Here is a 7191-nt window from a genome sequence, read left to right as displayed (position 1 = left end):
AATGGCCTACTCCTGCAACTATTCTCTGTTGTCCTTTGAGTACTTGCCTGGAGGAAGACAGAAGAGATACCTCCTGTAAATCAACATCAGCTATGATTGGCAACATCAATGTAACATTCAGTTAATGATCATTAAGATTTTTTGTTTAAAGCCAACAATTTAAACAAAACCACAGGTCTGATTCCACTCCTGCTCTGAGCTGCTCCTTGTCCACTTTTTCTTAAAATTCTAACACCAATTGAGTGAGATTCAGAAACTAAACAACAGCCATACAGCTCCTTGAATGTGGCCATCTGATGCAAGTGAGTATGTGGATATGTGAGTTTAGTTATTGATCTATACCTGTCCGTTCCTGCTTGATGAATGTGTGGGTGTAATTATCAAACCGTAACTTTTGCTATATGGTAAATACATTTACATATTCACACAGCAATAACTGGTCTGGTCTCATTGATAACTAGAGAATCATAAAAATAATACAGCATTGGGGAGGGGGGCCATTCAGGCCACCTTGTCCATGCCAATGCCAACACACCCAGATGCCCGTTCTCATCCCACCATCCTGCCACAGCCCATAACCTTGCTGTTTACAACACTTGAGGTGCAGTTCCAGGGAATTTTTGTTTTAAAAAAAGTAAGGTCTTTGTCTGCACCACCAAATCAGGCAGCAAATTCCAGATTCCCACCACTCTCTACATTATAAAAAAACATTTTTCCTCATATCATCTAAGCCTACATCCACTTAGCTTGAATTTGTGATCCCTGGTTTTTGAACTCTCTGTCAAAGTAAACAGGTTCCTCCTGTCTAATGTCTCCCTCTCACGAGCTAGTTAAAAGTCACACAACATCACGTTATGATTCAATAGGTTTATATGGAAATGCAAGTTTTCAGAGCGCTGCTCCTTCATCAGGAAGCTCACTATTTAGTACTGTAGACCCACCCCACCTGTACCCGTGTGGGACATGTTCCAGGACCTGCAGCGGAAACACAAATCCACAGAAAGGTGCAAAACCATTAATTTAAATAGGAAATTTGCCTTCCTGGCAGCCTGCTGGTCCCTGGTTCTGGAATATTTCCTTTTATACACTTGGACCACGGTAAACCGCAATAACCGGACCTGTGAAACATGGGTCAACCTGTATTCCTTAATCGTGGCACCTTTGTTACAAGGAATACAACCACAACCTCTCCAATCTCTCCTGATAGCTACAATTCTGGCAACATTCCAGTAAATCTCCTCTGCACTCTCTCCACAGCAATGACGTCCTTCCTGTAATGTGGTGACCCGACTGCACACAATACTCCTGTTGTAGCCACCAGTGCCTCATACAGTTTGATTGTTATTTCCCTATTTTTGTATTCACCCCTCTGCCAATGAGGGAGAGCATTCCATGTGCCTTCTTTACAATCCCATCTATCTTTAGGGATCTGTTCATTTACACACTCACTTCACCTGCCCCTCTCAGTATATTCCCATTTATTGTCTATTTCCATTTATTGTCTGACTTCCCAAAATGCATTCCCTGACACTTACCAGAGCTGAACTCCATCTGCCACTTTCCTGCCCACTCCACCAAACCATCTGTATAGTTTTGGAGCTTACAGCTACCATCCACACTATCCACTACACGGCCAATTTTTTGTGTCGTCTGCAAATTTGCCCACCTTCATCAATCATTAATGGATAAAACAAACAGTTCAGGTCCCAACAGTGAGCCATGCAGAGCTCCACTTCAATTAGCTTTCCATTCACAATGGCCACCATTGACCATTATCCTTTTCTTTCCTGTGACTAGCCAACTTTGGATCCAATTCAGCACATTACCCATGGGCTTTTACTTCTTCAACCAGTCTGCTGTGATGCTGCTGCTCCTTTAACAAGCTTGTAAATGGCACAGGCTCCAAAAAGTCGAAGTTGATGGGTTTGAGGGCCATTTTGATTAGAGCTAACAGGTAATGCCTCAGGCAAAAGGCTCCCACATTTTTAAAAAGAACACTAGTACTATGAAAGGGGAGTGTCCCAGTTTTCCCAGCTCAGGTTATCTCTGGTTAGATTTGCTGTCTGGCTATTGACTGAAAGCCGTCAGGCAGTTGAAAAAGCTGCTGAACCCAAAGAAGCAGATCCATGATAGTACTCTCTCTCTGACATCTCTGCTGTAAGACCCTGTGTTTGATTTTACCTTTTGTACCAAGGGGTATTTATGGGGATTGTTGTAAATGTTGGGAACACCATCATTAAGTTGGTATAATCTGTTGGGTTTTCAGATTTTAAAATTATTTAGTATTCTGTTCTCTTTTGTTTGTGTATCATTTGGTAAATTTGTAAATCAAACTGTTTCCTTTAAAACTACGAGTTTGACCAGCTGCATCCCTCCTGGAATATCTTTGTTACACCCACTTAAAACAACTAGCAAAGTTAGGGTCCGGGTTACTTTCTTGAAATATTTGGAGGGGGTCTGGCCTTTTCCATAACAGGTTGGGAACTGTTTGCAGTTCTGTATTCTGTAGTTCTGATTTGGGATTCGGGTTGTTGGACTCAAGGCAGTGAGTGGTAAGTATTAGCGTCTTTTGTTCCGAGTGTTGAATTCAATTGGTTTAAACAGCGCTTGGAGAAAGTGAAGACTACAGATGCTGGAGATCAGAGATGAAAGTGTGGTACTGGAAAAGCACAGCACGTCAGGCAGCATCTGAAGAGTAGGAGAATCAATGTTTTGGCCATCAGCCCTTCATCAGGAAACAGTACTTGGGATAGCAATGGCTCTTTGAGTCATCAAGTGTTTTCTGGGGGTGGAAGAAGTAACTTCAGATTTTTGCAAAAAGTGATTAATGCCAAGCTGCTGGAATTAGCAGACAAGCTGGAGCTTAACCTGCCTCCACCCACGAGGAAAAGAGCGATAATTACAGTAATAGCTCAACACTTAAATTTGCCGGAAATGCCATCATAATCTTTAGAGAAGGCGAACATTCAATTGATAATGAAACAACTTGACTTAGAAGCAAAAGTCAAGGAAAGGGCAACAGAAACAAAACGGTTTGAATTACGATTAAAAGCAGAAAAGGGAGAAGAGAGAGATAAGGAGAGAGAGGAAAGGAAGAAAGAGGGAGTTGAACTTTGGAAATTAGCACTTAGACAGGAGTACCAAAATTCACTTCCAGAAATAATGAGAACTCATGTGGAAGAGCAGAGAGTTAAAACGCAGAGAGACTGGCATCAGAAATGGCTGATGATTGAGTTGATCAATAAATCAAAATTGGGCTGCCAAAATCAATTTCAATCCACGAGGGGTAATAATTGTGGATAAGAGAAATTCTCACATGGAAAGTAAAAAGTAGATCTCAGTGAAGATCATAAGGATAATTTACCACAGGGTGAAAAGGAAACCCTTGAAGGGGAAAGAGAAGTGAAAAAGCTCCGGTGTTTTCAATAAAGTAGGCCACATGGAATCAGTATTAGCGGGTTAGGAAAAGCACTGAGAAGCCAGATGTAGGAAAACAGGATAAGCCAGTGAATTTTGTTGGAGTGGTAACAGAGAGCACTGTGGAGACAAGAAAACTGCACCAGAATGTACAAGCTGGTCTGAGGTTGTTTATGGAGGAAGTGCCAGATCTTCTTAAACCATACACCGTGAAGGTAAAGTTTACTCGCATAGGCCAGGAGCAACAGGTAAAGAGGTAACAATATTCAGAGATACAAGGATCCTCTCAATCTGTGAGAGGATATATGTATCTCTGAAGGACTATTGCCAGAAAAGGTACGAGTAATGGGAATTCACATTGAAAGAAGAAATGCTCAGTTGTAAGAAGTGAGGTTAGAGTGTCTCGTGAAGAGGGGAGAAGTCATCGTAGGATTAATGGACAAACTTTCAGCTCTCGGAATACAATTTGTCCTTGCTAATGATGTTGCTGATTCACTGGTGCTGCTGACTGTGGCTGAAAATCCAATGGAAATTCAGGCAACTGAACTATTGCTGGATACTTATCCTGGGATTTTTCCTGACTGTGTGGTAACGAGGTCACAAAGTCACCAGTTGAAACAGGAAAGATCAAAGAGTACAGATAAGGAAGTTACAGGGAAATTAGCAGAGACCCTGTTTGATCAGATAGTTGAGACAAACCAGGAACAGAAGATAACAAAGCAGACATCTTTAGCTCAGGTAAATTAACTGAGTTACAGCAAAAAGATGAAAATTTAAAGCAATTCTATCAAAAGGCATATACAAAACGAATCCAAATGTATCCCTGATTGTTATTATCTTAAAAATGATGTCTTAATGAGGAAATGGAGAATATCACATTCAGGCAGATGAGAAATGGGCAGATGTTTATGAAGTCCCATTGCCAGTGGGTTATAGTAAGGACATGCTGCGAGTAGCGCATGAGCTACCTGCTTAGATTGTCTGTTTGAAATTCACATTATTTAATTGTCATCTCTGTATGTGACTGCTCCTCAGATGCTGCCTGAACTGCTGTGCTTTTCCAGTACCACTCTAATTTAGATAGATAAACTCCATGTAATATAATTCATCCATGTTGGAGAGTTTGAGCTGTAGGCAGAGGCTGAATAGGCTGGAACTGTTTTCCCTGGACAGTGACCTTACAAAAGTTTATAAAATCATAAGGCGCATGGAGATGTGGTGGAGCCTGGTAAAATTACAACATTTAAAAGGCCTCTGAGTGGGTCTAATGAGAAAGCCTTCAAACTTGTCCTTAAATACTTAGACTAAATGTAATATTGAATTGTAGAACAGAAGAAAATAAACAGGACAGGCAGGGAGGCATCAGGCCACAAAAGGGGGAACCTAGGATGTACAGAAGATTTAAAAAAAAAATCTGTTCTCACCAAGTGATAACAGGATGCTCTAAAGCAATTAAGAACATTTTCCTTAACATCAATGAATCTGTGTAAAAGGGACACAGACTGATAACATTCACAGATGTTAACTTATGAAATTAATGTTTGATCGTGATCTCGGAAACTCGGTGTCATCTCAGAAGCATGTCAAAAGCCTTGTAATAAACGGTCAGGTCCTATCAATTATAATTGATTCTTATTGGTGTGTGTGTGTGTGTGTGTGTGTATATATGACCGAGAGTTGAATGTATTTGCATTTTGGGACTTTATGATAATTTTGAGTAGCCGTTCACTGATTTATGAAATACAAACTCTAAAATGTAATATTGATGCAGCTTTAACTTACTTGGTGTTCTTACACTCCATGACTGCCCCACTGTCAATTCTAACTCGTCAGATCTTCTGTCTTCTTTGAATTTGAATTACAACCTTGAAAAGAAAGCATGTTTAATTTGAAACTAATGAATCATTTAAAATGTAACCTTTCAGCCTCAGGTACAGAATGATTTTGTGTTTAAGATAAAAAGCAGGAGTCTCCTCCTAGCTTAAAAATTATTCTAAACCGATCATTGGAGAGATTCTGACAGCTTCCTGACAGATTGTATTTTATGGTCAAAGCTTGCCCTCTTCACTAAGATGCTATTTTGTAAAACAATGATATCTGACATGCAAGCTGTGCAAGGTTACGTTATGACCTCTCCCACATAGTTTGGACTGATACCTCTTTATGATAGGGACTTACCTCACCAACAGGCGCCTGACTCGGCTGGATCTTTTTCCCACCGGATGGATGGCTAAGGGCCTACAGGAGTGATCAGCTAAGCGCACACAGACCTGTTCATTAACTTCTCTTCCTTACAAATTATTGCCTTTCCACTGTCTGTCTAATTAAGAACATGCAGTGTTTTTTGTAAAGTTTTGTAAAAAGGAAGCCTATTGGGGACAGAAGAGTGGAGTAGCCTGCGAGGGCTCTGAAAGGAAGAGCTGGTATCCTACTTTTTAAAGGTTTTAGATGTCAATGTTACGTTGCAACAGTGCTATTGGTAAATATAGGGGAAGGCTAACAATGAACTAAACTGTTTGCAAGAGGTTTTTATTCCAGACTACCAAAGAGTACGATCTCCAGGACGAACCAAGAGAGGCTGATAGGTCCGAGTCCACAAGGGATTCCCTGGGCCATCTTAAATCTATACTTTAACAATATGAACAGGAAAGGTTTAGAGAGAGATGAGCTAAGTGCTGGCAAATGGGACCAGATTAGGTTACAATATCTGATCGGCATGGACAAGTTGGACCAAAGGGTCTGTTTCTATGCTTTCTGTCTCGATGACTCTTCAGTCACTCATGCCCTCTCAGTGAGCAGAGTTTCCTTCCATCTCTGTACTTAACCCTTACATCACTGATAGTTGCATCATTTCAACGATGTAGCCTATTTGTTTATCTTCATTGTAACTTTGAAAATTCTGTAAATTCTGTAAGTAATCTAATCTAACTGCAGATTTTAATGCAGTTCCTGAATGAGGATTCAGTTTATCTTCAATACTGATGTGTAAACGTCAATGGGCTACATGCCTTCCATTTATTCGAGACAGCTGGTCACTCTTTACTTTGAACTGAGGAAGTATTACAGTGTCTTAGTCCCTCAGGTGTTTTCTGGAGGAAGACACAGGGACACCACTTGTAAATCAACATGAGGCTAGTCTGTCACATTTGTTACATATTAATTAGAACGTGTGTGTTTTTTTTAATTTAAAGCCAACAACTTAACCAGAACCACTGATCTGATTCCATTATTACTCTGAGCTGCTCCTTGTCTGGGGATTGTGTTTGTTTTTCATGTGATTCGATACCAGTTGATTTGGAGATGCTGGTGTGGGACTGAGATGCAGAAAAAAAAAAGTGCTTCCAAAAAAAAACTGTTGGACTAAAACCTGGTGTTGTGCGATTTTTAACTTGATATCAGTTGCGTGATATCCAGAAACTGAGCAACAACTGCCCAGCACCATGAATAGGTGTACTCAACCAGCAGGATGCTTACACAGTTCAATATCCAACTCCCCAACTACTGCTGGAAAAAGGAAAAACGGCGCTATTTCTAATGTTTTTACCAAGACCCTTGTTGTATGTCCTTTTACAAGAGTATCATATTCCTACAGTTGGTCCACCCAACCTCAAGAAAGACCAGGAAACAGATTGAAATTAAAACTGGGTTCAGAGATTGCAAACCACAAGAATGTCCCACAGCAGCTTCCTCCCGCTCTGCCTCCCTCAGCAGGCCCACACACAGCCCGAGAAAGGCCTCTCTCTTCCCCCCAGCCCGCTCACTCCAAGTTCCGGG

Source organism: Chiloscyllium plagiosum, chromosome 50 (genome assembly GCF_004010195.1).
Source record: "Chiloscyllium plagiosum isolate BGI_BamShark_2017 chromosome 50, ASM401019v2, whole genome shotgun sequence".
Classification (NCBI taxonomy): Eukaryota; Metazoa; Chordata; class Chondrichthyes; order Orectolobiformes; family Hemiscylliidae; genus Chiloscyllium; species Chiloscyllium plagiosum.
This window is presented reverse-complemented; position numbering follows the sequence as displayed.